At 52.3% G+C, this 15,000-nt stretch overlaps 1 pseudogene; it reads left to right on the top strand.

Annotated features, from left to right (window-relative positions):
• Positions 1–4,369, top strand: part of LOC120907529 — an 8,843-nt pseudogene extending 4,474 nt beyond the window's left edge.
• The last annotated feature ends 10,631 nt before the right edge of the window (positions 4,370–15,000 follow it).

Here is a 15,000-nt window from a genome sequence, read left to right as displayed (position 1 = left end):
GATTGCAGATCCGTATCTGGCAACAACCAACGTCAAAGTGTTACGCAATGACGATAACACAGCAGCGGTAGTGGTTAACGCGGACTTACCAGTTAAGGTAGTCAGTAAGGCTTTGAAGGGTTTAATGATAGTTGACATAGGTGATATGCGAGTGGTTAGCGTTTACGCGCCACCTAGATTTAGTATGGAAGAGTTCCAGAACATGTTGGATAACACGGTAATGGCCGTAACCGGTATCCACAAATTCGTTATCGGGGGACTTCAACGCTTGGTCAGTAAGTTGGAACAACCAACTTGGCGAGCGTGGAGAAACCCAGAAACGAAGAGGTGAGTTGGTTTTATCAACCTTTGCGCAGATTGACGCAATTTTATTGAACGACGGCAGCACCCCAACTTATGTTGGACCAGGGCGCACGTCAGTAGTTGATCTTACTTTGCGAGCCGAACCGTAGCAAGATCATTTAAGTGGGAGGTGTTATCTAGCTATATGAACTCTGATCATCGTGCAATACGAATAGATCTTGAGACGCAAAGCGTGCGTAATCTGTCCCGACCCATAACGGGATGGAGCATCAAGTATTTTAGCAAAGATATATTTGAAGTTATGATGCAAGCCGCTTTTGAGACCGAGGTCACAACAAGCGAAGACTTAATGCGTATACTTGTCACGGCGTGCAATGCGACGATGACTAAACGTAAGAGGTACACCCTAACAAGAGTGCATTTTGGTGGACGTTAGAGATTGAGGCACTTCGCAAAGAGTGCAAACACCGCGATCGATTAGCGCAAAGAGCTTTTAATACTGATCTCTATTCTACTTTTAGGGACGAGTTCAAGGTGGCACGGAATGCCCTCAAGCGATTGATCAAGCATACCCGACAGAGGAAGTGGAAAGAGTTCCTGGGAACAGCGAACAACGCATCATTTGGTATAGTATATCATACGTTCAAGAAAGTGGCCGAGGGTTCGATTGGACCCCGAACCATGACATTGGACGAGTTTAGGGAAGTGGTGAGCGAGCTTTTTCCTACTCACCCAAACACGGTGTGGCCTGATTATCGTATCGATCAGCCACGAGAGTTTGAAAGGGTAACTAATGATGAGATTCTTGCGGTTGCCAGGAGACTACCTAACAAGAAGGCGCCGGGACCAGATGGTATCCCGAATGAGGCGCTGAAAGTTGGTATGTTGACTGCAACCGATGCATTTTGCAGGGTTTACCAAGGCTGTTTAGAGAACGCGAAGTTCCCCGATGAGTGGAAAAGGCAGAGGTTGGTGTTAATACCGAAGCCGAACAAACCACCAGGGGAACCGGGTTCAGTTCGCCCCATTTGTCTACTAGACGGGGCAGGTAAAGGTTTAGAACGCATCATAGTGCAACGGCTAAATGCACACATCGAGGAGGTCAACGGACTGTCTGACGACCAATTTGGTTTCAGAAGTCGTCGATCAACAGTTGATGCGATTCAACGGGTAGTGGACATTGTTTCGGTAGCTAGAAGTAGAAACAGATACAGTGGACGGTATTGTGCGGTTGTTACATTAGATGTTACTAATGCTTTTAACAGTGCTTCATGGTTGGCGATTGCAAATGCTTTACAGAGAATTAACACTCCTAAATATCTTTATGATATCATTGGTGATTATTTTAGGAATCGTGTGCTGATGTATGATACCACAGATGGACCGGCAGAGATTGCAGTCACATCGGGTGTACCTCAAGGCTCGGTACTTGGCCCAACGTTATGGAACCTCATGTACGACGGAGTCCTACGAGTTGCAATGGTGGAAGGTGCACGGATTATCGGCTATGCAGACGATATAGTACTGTTGGTGGAAGGTAATTGTGTTGATGATATTGAAATTCTCGTTTCCAGTCAGATTCGCATCATCGACCGATGGATGACCGACAACGGATTAAAGATAGCCCCGACCAAGACCGAGTTTATTATGGTCAGTTCCCATCAGAGGATACAGCATGGGGCTATCAGGGTAGGTGATCACGTAGTACATTCGTCGCGCAGCTTAAAGTATTTGGGGATGGTCTTAGATGACCGCCTCGATTACACTTCACACATCAGGTATGCGGTGGAGAGAGCGACGAAGCTATGGACCACCTTGGTAAGGATGATGCCTAATAAGGCAGGTCCGAGTAGTAATGCTAGGCGAGCAATTGCTCTTACTGTTGTGGCGAAGGTCCGGTATGCCTCGCCCATTTGGTGTCATACCCTTAGATTTGCTAACCGTAGACAATGGCTACGACGGTTTTACCGGCCAGTAGTCCAGCGAGTTATCTCTTCTTTCAGGACAACTTCTCATGATGCAGTCTGCGTGCTTGCGGGAATGATCCCGCTTCATCTCCTCCTGGACGAGGACTCCAGGACTTTTCATCGGAGACGAGCAGAGAACATCGCCGGATCGGTTGCACGTAACATGGAACGTGTCACAACTATGGAACGATGGCAACGAGAATGGGATGAGAGTGTTCACGGTCGGTGGACATACCGTCTCACACCCGACGTCAACAGATGGATAAGTAGAAGATTTGGTGGTGTAGATTTCTTTCTTTCTCAGTTTCTTTCCAGCCATGGCTTCTACGCCTACCAGCTTCATCGGATGCAGTTAACGGGTTCGCCGCTATGCGATGCGTGCGAGGAACCTGAGGACGCCGAACACACGATATTCCATTGTGTACGTCATCGTGAATTGATCATCAGACTTCAGCATCAAGTCGACGAGGAGTTAACGCCGGAGAACATCATCGAAGTTATGTCTGCTAACAGATATAACTGGAGCATGGTTCATCAAGCAGTACGGACGATTATGATTCGACAACAACATCGAAGACACGTCATCGAACGAGGCGAACGACGTGCTTTGCTCGCCAACATCCAGTTGGCCTTGCAGAGCAGCGACAGTGACGACGAGTAACGACAAGGATTCATCGTAGTTCATCGTAGCTTCATCGCTGAGGGCTAGACAGTGGCTAATCACCACTGTTGGAAGCCATTCGTTGCCTGGGATGATGGACATCCACCGCCCGAGTGACGTCGATACCCTAACGGGTGATCCACTCGGGGCCGGTTGAAGGCACGGAGGGTTTTAGTGAGTAAGAATCTCACACTACCGGGGTTGATCACCCAGGTGTCTTATGCAAGATTTCCCCTTCGATAACAAAAAAAAAAAAGGTAGCCAAATGCCTCGTCATCTAATTAGTGACGCGCATGAATGGATTAACGAGATTCCCTCTGTCCCTATCTACTATCTAGCGAAACCACAGCCAAGGGAACGGGCTTGGATGCACTAGCGGGGAAAGAAGACCCTGTTGAGCTTGACTCTAGTCTGGCATTGTAAGGCGATATAGGAGGTGCAGCATAGGTGGAGGGCTTCCTCGTGGAGCTCGCCTCTGAGATACCACCACTCTTACTGTTGCCTTACTTACATGATTGGGTGGAACAAGCGCGGGCCCCAGGTCCGGATCGTGCGCGCACCTCCTCCGGGGGCTGTGGCGGCGGTTCGCCTGCGCGCGCCCAATGCGCCGTGTTTCTCGCTCAGCGTCCAGTGTGTCGCTGGGTGGTGCCGCCGGGGAGACTGCATCGTAGCATCGTCGTGTGTAGCGTGTTACCCGCTTGTCCGACCGTGAGCCGTGGCCCGCAAGGGTACAAGCTTGCGTACGTCGGTGCATTCGTGGTGCACTGCTTCTGCGCGGTCGATCGTTTATGATGTCACGTTTGCCCCGGTTCCGCGCGCCGCCCGGCTCGAAGACTCCTGGACAGGTCCTTTCGGTCCACGTCATGGACAGTGCCAGGTGCGGAGTTTGACTGGGGCGGTACATCTCCAAAACGATAACGGAGGTGTCCAAAGGTCAGCTCAGTGTGGACAGAAACCACACGCTGAGCATAAGGACAAAAGCTGGCTTGATCCCAACGTTCAGTACACTTCGGGACAGCGAAAGCTTGGCCTTACGATCCTTTTGGTTATAACGAGTTTTTAGCAAGAGGTGTCAGAAAAGTTACCACAGGGATAACTGGCTTTTTTTTTTTAAACGGGTTTTTATTTTGTTTCAAAATTAAACCCTCCCGCTCCCCACATTTTACCCGCGAGGGCTTACCCTGCAGGGGGTTTCATGGCTTAATGGCCAACCTTTTGTCCGTGCGAAAAGCACCTTCCATGTTTTATTTCTATTTCTAAATTCAACCGAAAAATTCACTCATTCCCCTAAATAGGGCGCTTTTTCACGCTCGATGCGTCGCTGTTTTTACGTGCATACCACGCCTAGCGGGAGGCAACTTCTGCCTCGACCACGGCGGCTTGTTCCGCGGCGTTCAGGCCACCGTCCGTGGCCTCGTTTTCTCGTCGATTGCGCGGTTGCGCATACCAGATGGTCCGGCTGCAAAATCCGCGCGTTCTCGGCCGTCATCGTCATTGTTTATCGCCTGGCCGGACGTCCCGAGAAGACGACGGTTTCGTCTCCTCTCCCTGAACCGCGCTTGACGCTCACGAAGCGCTGCACGTCGCTGAGCGGTCCGTGGTGAAGCTGGTGGGGTTGGGGAAGTCCAGCTCGACGTTCTTCCCGCCGGCGTGCTGTTGCTGCTCGCCGGTTGGCGTTGCGTCGCTCGTTACGGGCCCGCCGCACTTCCGCGCGTTGGGCCTCCAGCTCTGCTGCGTCTTCGTCCTGACGCTCGATGACGTTAACAGCCAATGCTGCCCGCTCCTCGTCCCACGCTCGCTGCAGTTGGGCCGTTATTCGCTTCGCGGCTTCGCAAATACGACTCCAGCTATCGGCGTCGCGCAACAAGTGCCGCTGGAGGGTGTCCGGACAGACAGGGTCTGGACCTCCCTCGCCGAGTAGCTCCTGTCGAACTGCCGCAAAGCGTGGGCACTCGAAGAAGGCGTGCTCCGCCGTCTCTGGGACGCCGACGCACAACTGGCAGTCTGGGGACGACGTGAATCCATTGTGGCACAAGTAGTCACGGAAAATCCGTGTCCGGACAAAACCTGTGCCAGATGGAAAGTCATGTCTCCATGTTTCCTAGACTGCCAGTCGCCGACCGATGGAATTACACGGTGCGTCCACCGCGTGTGCCGGCTAGCATCCTGTTGCAGTGCGTCGGCATCCCATTCCTCCTGCCAGCAGTCGATGGTGTTCTGCCGCTCCGTCGCCCGGATGTCCTCCCTCGTTGCAGCACGGTCTGGAGCAAGGAGTTGTTGGTGAACCCGAGCATCCTCGTTGATGAGGTGGCATATCGGTACGAGTCCAGCGAGTAGGGTGGCCGTCTCATACCTGACGGTACGGAATGCCCGTGCCACCCTGATGGCTGCTTTTCGCTGAACTCGTTGCAGCATCCGTCGGCACTCTCGCACCTGAGTTGCCTCAGCCCAGACGGGAGCAGCATACCGCAACACCGATTCTGCCACACACGCCAGCAGCCTTGACTTGGCCGTCCTGGGGCCGCTGTGATTCTGCATGAGGCGCGTTACAGCTGCCACCACACGCGACGCCTTTTCGGAGACTTTCGTGACGTGATCTCGCCATTTCAGGTGATCTTGGAGCTGCACGCCCAAGTACCTGATGCTCCTAGAAGACTGGACTTCCACGTCACCGACGCGAAATGTCACCTGCGGCGGAGTCTTCTTGCTTGAGATCAGGACGGCTTCAGTCTTGGCTGGGGCCAGCTCCAGACCGTGCTGTTGCATCCAACGTTGGACCTGGTCAACGGCCTCCTCTGCTCTCGCGCGAACCTCGTCCGTGGTGGTAGCAGGTACCAACAGCGCCAGATCGTCCGCGTATCCGATGACTTCGACGTCGGGAGGTAGCGGCACGTCCAGCACCCCGTCATACATGATGTTCCACAGAGTTGGGCCCAGGATGGACCCCTGAGGAACACCGGCGGTTACATGCCGTACGACGGGCCTTCGCTCGTGTCAAAGTACAGCACACGATCCTCGAAGTAGCTTCGAAGCATCCGTTGGAGGCCGACGGGAACACCTTTTGCCTGAAGGGCGCTGGCAATGGATTGCCAGTTGGCCGTGTTGAAGGCGTTCTTCACGTCCAACGCCACCACAAGCAAGAAACGGTTATCCCGGCCGTTCGTTCGCCGGAACGACATGGCGGTACGGCCGGCCTCAACAACCCGCTGGATGGCGCTCACTGTCGACCGCCCTCGACGAAATCCGAACTGCCGGTCCGACAGTCGGGGTGAAGACGGCTCTTCGAGATGTTCATTGAGGCGATTCAGGATGAGGCGCTCAAGTACCTTCCCCAGTGCGTCGAGCATGCAGAGGGGTCGGTACGAGCTGCTCTCTCCGGAGGCTTCCCCTGCTTCGGCAGCAACACCAGTCGTTGCCTCTTCCACTGCGCCGGAAACGAAGCGCGGTTCAGGCAGTCCTGGTACAGGACCCGGAAGACCTCCGGGAACATGGTGATTGCCGTCTTCACCGCCGCATTCGGGATGCCATCGAGCCCTGGTGCTTTGCGGCTCGCCATCTGACTCGCGATGAGCAGCAGCTCGTCGTCCGTTACCGGTGCAATTCCCGCCGTTGTTGTTGCTCCCTCGACGCTTCCAACGTTGCTCAGCCGCGACCAGTCGCAGGGCGGATGCTCAGGGAAGAGGTCGGATACAATACGTTCGAGGACGCCCCGGTCCGCTTCGGACGGCATCCGACTGCCCCGGAGCCGAGACATAACGACCCGATATCCTGCCCCGAACGCATTCTCTTCTGCAATTTCGATCAGCTCCTGGAACAAGTTCCGCTTGCTAGCTCGAATTGCTCGGCTGAGCTCCGCCCTTGCTGTCCTGTGCTCTGCTGCTGCTATGCTGCGCTCCTCCAAGTCAGCCGTCTGCAGCAATCGGTCACGGGCAACCTCGCAATTGTTCCTCAGACGAGCCAGGAGGGGAGACCACCAAAAGATGTTCCGATGCGGGTCTTGGTGCACTCGGGTAACCCGTTGCATCGTCTCGTCGCAAGCCTTGAGCATGGCTGCGATCATACCCTCCTGGCTCGTTGCGCGTTGGACAAAGTCCGCAGCGAACAGCGCCTCGAGGAATGAGGAAGGAGAAAACTGCGAGGCTTTCCATCGGCGGCCAGCGTGACGCACACGCCTCTGGCTTGAGGAATCACCCTGCTGCGACGATGGTTGCCGCTGTCGTTGCTGCTGCTGCTGTTGTGATAACTGCTGCTGTTGTAAGGACTGCTGTTGCTGCTGCTGCTGTTGCTGCTGAGACGACTGCTGCGCTGTCTGCTGATGGTTCTGTAGTTGTTCGGGGGATGGTGGTGTTCCTCCCACGGTGTAGAGAACATAGCGGTGGTCTGACGCGGTGTAGCTTGTGCTGACAACCCAGGTGTCAGGGCGAGCGATCGACGGCTCGCGAATGCCACATCCACTATACTCGGGAGAGCCACCCCGTTGCCATCAAACGTGTATTCCCGACCTTGATTAATCACGATTAGGCCAAGCTGCTCCACCATTCCGTGCAGCTCTTCGCCGCGGTCGCAAGTCTCGGGCTGCCCCACTCCTCATGTCTGGCGTTAAAATCGCCGGCGACGACGACTTGAGGGTGGGAGAAGCCTTCGAGTTCTATTGCTTCCAAGAAGCGCTCGAACTCTGCGAGGTTAAGGCTTGGTGGAGCATAGCAGCTGATGAAAACCACTCCGCCGATCTGCGCTGCAACCAACCCCTGAGCTTCACTGCACCACACCCGCTGTATTGGTAGCTCACCGACAGCTACCACCGCTACCGCCTTGCAGCTGCTGAATGCCCACCGGCCGTTGTTTTCAGGTGGGCGCAGAACATCAGAGAGAATGAGCACGTCTGCTTTCTCCTCTCTGGCAGCTTGCAGCACCAGGTTCTGGGCATCACGGCCATGGCCCAGGTTCGCCTGCAGAACTTTCAGGGCCGGGAACATCGTTGGGCCGAACGGGCACATTCGCTGTGGCCTATGTGGTGAGCGCCACCGCACAGTGCGCACTTTGCCTCATTCTGGCAGGATCGTGCTTTGTGTCCGGTAAGCCCACAGCGGATGCACAGATTCTGCCTATCTGCGGTGGAACGGCAGTTCGAGGCGATGTGGCCCATCTCCAGACAGCGGAAACAGCGCTGTCGCTCTGGAGGCGTTGGTGGGGCTGCTCGAACCTTGCTCACACAGTCGCACAGGAACAGTTTAAGTCCTTCCAACTGCCGAGCCGACTTCACAGGTAGCCGGATGCGTGCTCGCTTCGAACCATCCGGTAGTTCCCAAATGCTGGCAGAAACAACTCCAGCACTTGCGCCAATCTTAGCATCGAGGGCAGCAATGATATCTTCCTCCGTAGCAAGGGGATCGATATCGACTACCAGCAGCTCACCCATTTCTGTGACAAGCCGACTGACGCCTGCGTCGCCGATGATTTTGCGGACGCCTTCCAGCATAAGCGGAGCGTTTGCCGTCTTGCTCAGCTCCATACGTAGCAGCCTGGCATGAGTTCGGCGGCCCTGCTTAATATGCCCTTTCATTTCGCTGTGAGCCGCGTCCAGACGAATGGCTATGCGCACCTTCTCGTAGATGCCATCCCAGGTTTCGCCTTCACTGGGAGACACCTCGATGATGTCGGGCCTCGGCTTTCGCTTACGATGTTGCTGATGTTGCTGCTGCATACGCTCCTGCTGCTGCTGCTGCGAGCCGGCGACCGCCTGTCGCTGTGGCTGACGCTGCTGCTGCTGCTGCTGCTGCTGCTGTTGCTGTTGCTGCTGCTGCTGGGAACGTGGCTTACCCGTAGCTTTTCCGCGATATCTACGCCGCACGACCTCACTAAAGGTGAGTTCCGGCACAACGTCTACGCGGACGGCTGTCGATGCCTCGCTGCGCGGCGGCATGACTGCGCGCGACGTCGACGCGCGGGGCTGCTCCTGCTCGTGCTGGTTCCGCTGCTGCTGTTGTTGTTGCTGCAGCTGCGGCGCAGAGGGTCGGCGCGGCAGCGGAGTCGGAGGTTGGCGCGGACTAGCTGACGGTTGTCCGCCGGCAACCTTTGCTGCCAGAAGAGAGTTGAGCACGTCTCGGTCGCGCTGATGTGCGGCGGCGAGCTTCTCCATCTGTGCCTCCAACTTCTCCTCTCGTCGTTTTGCCTCCTCCTTTTCCTCTTGTAGCAGTTGGCACATGCCAGTTATCTGCTCGGAGAGGCGAGCATTTTGCTCCTTCATTTCTGCATTCTGCTCCTCTAGTCGTTGGATTGTTGCCTTAAGCAACTCGAGCTCCGGTGTGGCCGTGGCGGCCTTGGATGCCACGGCGGGCTTGTTGTTGCCTGTGACACTGACCCTAGGCAGCGCCACTCGAGGCTCGGTCACAAACAGCTTCGAGCCAGATGCCAAGCTGCTACGGCAGTCCACAGAGACTGACCTCGCACTCGCGCGCGTTGACATCCCGGATGATGCCATCATCTTTGCCGACTTTCAGGTTGGTGGGTTAAATAACCCTGGGGGTCGATGTGACCCCGGGGTCGGTTGACCCGGGGGTCGAGATGACCCCAAGTATGCAGCGCCGTCTAGCTGGTGTTCTGCCGCTCAATCGCTGCTGTAGAATCCTTCTTCCACGCTGGTTTTCCACTATGGTCCGACTTGCGACCCCCTGGTGGCTGGGGGAGGGGTGGCGGGTGGCGAAAAATTACGAGAGGGTGCGTCGCTCACGTGGGGAATGGATCCGCACCAATCCCGAATTTTTTCCGGCACTTTTTCACGTCCAAATTGCGCTGCCCGCTTTTTCGACCCTTTTTGAACCTATTTTAGGGATTTTTCGAAAAATTCGAGCAGTTTTCGAGTTGCTCGAACTACTCGAATCGAGCAGATTCGAGCTGCCGCGGGCACTACACTTCTTCCCGAATTTTCTGCGCACTTTTGTAAACTCGAGCACTTTTCGAGCAGTAACGGACTTTTCAAATTTTTGCCCCTTGGGAACTGCTCCCCGGACAAAATTTGTCCCTTGGGTATTATAGAATTTTTTTGCACACTTTGTCGGAGCGTGTTTACAAACGTCTGTACCCGACGGCTACTCGATGAACACTTCACAGGGATAACTGGCTTGTGGCCGCCAAGCGTTCATAGCGACGTGGCTTTTGATCCTTCGATGTCGGCTCTTCCTATCATTGTGAAGCAAAATTCACCAAGCGTAGGATTGTTCACCCTTTCAAGGGAACGTGAGCTGGGTTTAGACCGTCGTGAGACAGGTTAGTTTTACCCTACTGGTGTGTGCTTTTAGTCGCTATCTTAACGGAATTCCTGTGCAGTACGAGAGGAACCACAGGTACGGACCACTGGCTCAATACTAGTCCGACCGGACTTTGGTATGACGCTACGTCCGCTGGATTATGCCTGAACGCCTCTAAGGTCGTAGCCAATCCGAGCTGATAGCGCTTCTCAAACCCATTAGGTGTTCGGAAGCTAGCGGGCCTAACAACCCTCTGAGATCCGTTGGAGTCTGCGTCTGCAGCCCGGCGTCTCATCCCGCTATACCTAGGCCGCAATGAGTGGAGTTCGCTGCACGTGTTAGTACCGTAACTGGGAACGCCGTTGGCTTGAGCTCTGCCCAACGTGGATATACCTAGTTTCGACACCTATCAACCGCCCGCAAACGACGGGACTTCAGGCTGGGAGCTGCGAGTTGTAGAGATGCGTTCGCATCGATCCTCTCAGGCGACCCATGCTTGGTGGTTTGTCCGTGTGCCCCTTCCTCGATGTGCGCAAGCTCGTCTTGGTCTGGGGACCACGTCGACACAGGGGATACTCTTGTGAGAGCATGAGTGTACTAAGTTGAGTGTAGCAAGGGAACGCGTGCCCCTTCCTCGTTGGCGTAACTAACCATCTTGGTCTGGGGACCGTGGTACCGTGCTCTGGTGAAGCTTGGTGCGTGCTCCTTCCTTGTCAGACGAGTGACTTGACCTGGTCTGGAGACCGTTCCTTTATACTAGTGGACAAGAGTTGGCTTCTTCCGTGTCAGACGAGTGACTTGACATAGGATGGAGAAGGACACTTAACACTAATGAGCTTGTCGGCGTGCCTCGTTCTCGACTTGATTGTCTTGATGTGAGGACCGTGCGGACCACACCAGTAAGCTTACACATGCTCGTTACAAGTTGTATAAGTTGACCCGTTTGGCCCGGTTGCCTTGCACATGATGGTGTTGACCATGTTCGGTTAACAGGTCGTGTGTCGAGGTGGTCGGCCTTGGTAGTAGGATGTCTTGTGCATGTGACGTGTTGACCTGGTTTGGTCGGTGTGTCGTCGTGTACGAGATGACCTACTTACCCGTTAGTTTTCCAAGTTGTATTATGTGTTGACTTAGTTGACGTGTCATGTGCTTGGATGATTAGCGTACGGGTCATGTATGGTGCGCTTGCTTCAGTTGAAGGGATGTACTAGTACAGTTGTATTAATCGTTTATTTCACGATCTGGTCTTTTGGCTGGATCGTGAAAAAAAACGCTAAGTCCCAAATCCTGAACTCGAGAAGAAAGCGCCAATGACAACGTTTTTGACTGGAGCTCCCTAGCATTCGGCTTTTTTCTACTTTGAAGGGATGCACTGTTGTATGAATTGATTATTCACGAACTGGTCGTTTGATTGGATCGTGAAAAAAAAAACGCTCAGTCCCAAATCCTGAACTCGACAGGAAAGCGCTGATTGCAAACATTTTGACTGGAAGTCCCTTGAAAATGGCGTTTTCGTTATTGGCATTATGTGGCACGTTTATTGTGGCTAGAACATTAATTATTCACAAAATGGCACCAAAGCTTGGCAAAAGTCGCGAAACACTCCTATCTCGACGCACCAGCAATCGCAACTTGATGCAAAATAAATTGCACGAGCTAATGATACTTGTACCATGCACAGTACACCGTACCAAAATATACCCCTGAAAGTGTGCAATTTGGTGCTACCCTAGGGAATATGTATGGAGAAGCCTAGCTACGTGTGTCGCACGTTCCAAGTTGCATGGACGTCGAACAGAGGCATGCAAAAGCACCTATCTAGGGAATTACTCTACGTTCTAGTAGCAAGTGCGATTTTCCGGTCCAGCACGGCAGTACGCCTGCACGCATACACTCCATGTACCAAAATGTACCAACCTAGGCGTTGCTCAGTAGCTTTTGGCGGCACATAGAAAAAGTATTCGAGTTCAGATTTTGGGACTTAGCGTATTTTTAAAACTAATAACGAAAATTAAATTTTAAATCGGTAAACGGCTAGGAGTTGCTCAGTAGCTTTTTGCGCAACGTGGCAAAAGTATTCGAGTTCAGATTTCTTGGACGTAGCGTATTTTTCAATCATAATAAACCGAATCAAACATAACAATGATGAAACTTACACCATGTCCCAAGGTTGTGCACAAAACGTAACGATAAAGTGCTGGCGAAGTTAGAGGTGCACCAAAATTGTGTACCGATCAGGGAAAGTACTCTACGTTCCTATGATTTGGGTGAAAAGTGTTATTTAACTGCTGGTTAGAATAGACAGTTGCTTATCATACACATCGCAAACGAACACCCCTTAGTGAGCATTAGCAAAAGTCAATTGCACAAAGCAAATGCAATACAAACTGATCAAGTACATTAAAGAACGCTACGTACCAGGACTTCTTTCCAAGAATGGTGTCCGCGACGGGAGGGCAAGCGTCCTTCCCAGGTTTTCCTAGTAAACCTTGTATGGTAAACATACCCAAGCGTGTCTGTAAGCACGCAACGAAAGTCACGAACGGGCACATACCTAGGGAATGTACTCTACGTACTTGGACTTTTGTCCAAGAATGGTGTCCGCGACGGTCGGGCACTGCGACGCAATAACCAAATCCTAGGATTGTAACTTTAGTGTGCACAAACATAAACATTAACGCGTTCGCTCGGGCTGCGCCCTCCGTCTTGTACTTTCCTGATCGGTACACAGTTTTGGTGCACTGCTATTCCGACCGGCAACTTGTACCAACATATACATCCATGAACGCGTACGTAGTGTACTTTCCCTGATCGGTACACAATGTTGGTGCACGGCATAAGAAAAGAGCTAAAATGGTCAAACTCAATCCATTTCAACAATAGATAGTCGATAGTAGCTGTGCCGATGAAGTAGGGCACGATGCAAGTTAATGTTGTTTAATGAATAACATGTCCGCCATACATTTCAGTACAAAATTGCTCGGTCAGACCTACAAAGTGCTATATCTCGAATACGAGGCGTCGGACTGGGGGTTGTAGAACAATTTTAAGTTCGTCTAATGATTCTACATCCGATTCTGGATAGCGGTTTTTGACCACTTTTCAATATTTTGTGACACCCCGAACCTAGGGCAGCTCCCTAGCTTTTTTCAAAAATGTGCACCGAACGGGCCGGAGAGCTCGTGTGGCTCAAAACATGTTTTTCGCTAAAACACCTCAAAACGTGTAAGGAACGCAACCTAGCTCTTGTTTTTCAAAAGTTATGGCCATTTAAAGTCATACGGGTTTTTGCTTCAAATAGCTATTTTACCCGTCCCTATGGCCATGCTTTAAATTTTCACGAAAATGCAAGGTCAGACCTAGGGCGGGCCATATCTTGAATACTAAACGTCGCAGACATTGGTCGTAGAACAATTTTAAGTTCGTCTAATGATTCTACATCCGATTCTGGATAGCGGTTTTTTGACCACTTTTCAATATTTTGTGACACCCCGAACCTAGGGGCAGCTCCCTAGCTTTTTTCAAAAATGTGCACCGAACGGGCCGGAGAGCTCGTGTGGCTCAAAACATGTTTTTCGCTAAAACACCTCAAAACGTGTAAGGAACGCACCCTAGATGATGAAAAGTGCAATCAGAATGTCAATCGACAACTTTGTTGGGGGTACCATTTTTACTCTACGGGCCAGTAGCTTAGGCGCGCCAACAGCGCTTTCCTTTCGGGTTCCCATTTTTTGCCCTCCTGGGATTATGATCATTTGTTCATTGCCTACTATAGGGAGGGTACCTTGCTACGAGGTCAAACATGAAGATTGCACCAAATCGTAGTTTTTACCTCTATTTAGTCGTAGGAGCATGGTTTGCAGTGGCAGTGGGTCATTAAGCCCCCGTTTGGGTCATACGTCCCTCCGCGATAAAAAATCGTCGCATGCCCATAGTCCGAACTAATGAAGCAAAAGTGGTGTCTGGTGGGCTCTGCCGATGATTTTAACCTATGATTTTGAGCTTCCACCCTATCAAAACGTTCCCTGGAGCAGTACATCACGGGTCTACGGACCCAAAGACTTCGTCGTGATGGTTTCTAGTAAAAAAGTTGTAACAGCTAAGGGTTTTGAATACGCGTATATTAACCATTGCTTGAAACTAAGCTTCGTTGTTTTTAAACTCTGCAAGACCAATCGAACTTCTTAGGGAAACCCGAAGGATTCACGCTAAGCTCGATGAGCTATTATGGGTAGTGGTGCATGATCTGGTGTTCCTTGGATCTAATCCAATGAATAAATTTATGAGGGTATATATGGTGCAGGGCACAAAGCGTGATGAAACCGGGTCTCCCTACCAAATGTGGCATATTTTTCCCTGAGAGCGAAGCTCAGACCCACGTAGGGGAGAGCGAAGTGGAACTTAAATGTTCTATGCAGCAAATGTTCGCCATGCGGATAAACAAGTTGGAATAGTTCAATGTAGTGTAATGCAAAAACGAATCGCAATAACGATACGGGACCCAGAAGCAATTCTGCGGATCCCTCGGGGAGTGGTGAGTTGATATAAATTAGAGGTGAAAGTCCAAGTTGTTCAAGCTCCGGCTCGGCAGCCGATACGAGGTTCCTGTTGGGCTTTGTACATCGCGCAGAGGCGCCGTTCGGTTCTAGCAATGATTCCCGCCACCATGTTCCATGCGTGCAGAGATCCGTTAGAGCTCGTTCAATGTGTCCCGCCGTGATTACGAAAAGTCCAACAGTTGACCAAGTTGGGGGTGCGTCAAGTAAACGCGCAGAGATGCCGTTCGGTTTAGAGCAATGTCTCCCGTATCACGTTGGAGTTC

The sequence above is a fragment of the Anopheles arabiensis genome (assembly GCF_016920715.1).
Source record: "Anopheles arabiensis isolate DONGOLA chromosome X unlocalized genomic scaffold, AaraD3 X_pericentromeric_contig0008, whole genome shotgun sequence".
In the NCBI taxonomy this organism is placed as follows: domain Eukaryota; kingdom Metazoa; phylum Arthropoda; class Insecta; order Diptera; family Culicidae; genus Anopheles; species Anopheles arabiensis.
This window is presented reverse-complemented; position numbering and strand designations above follow the sequence as displayed.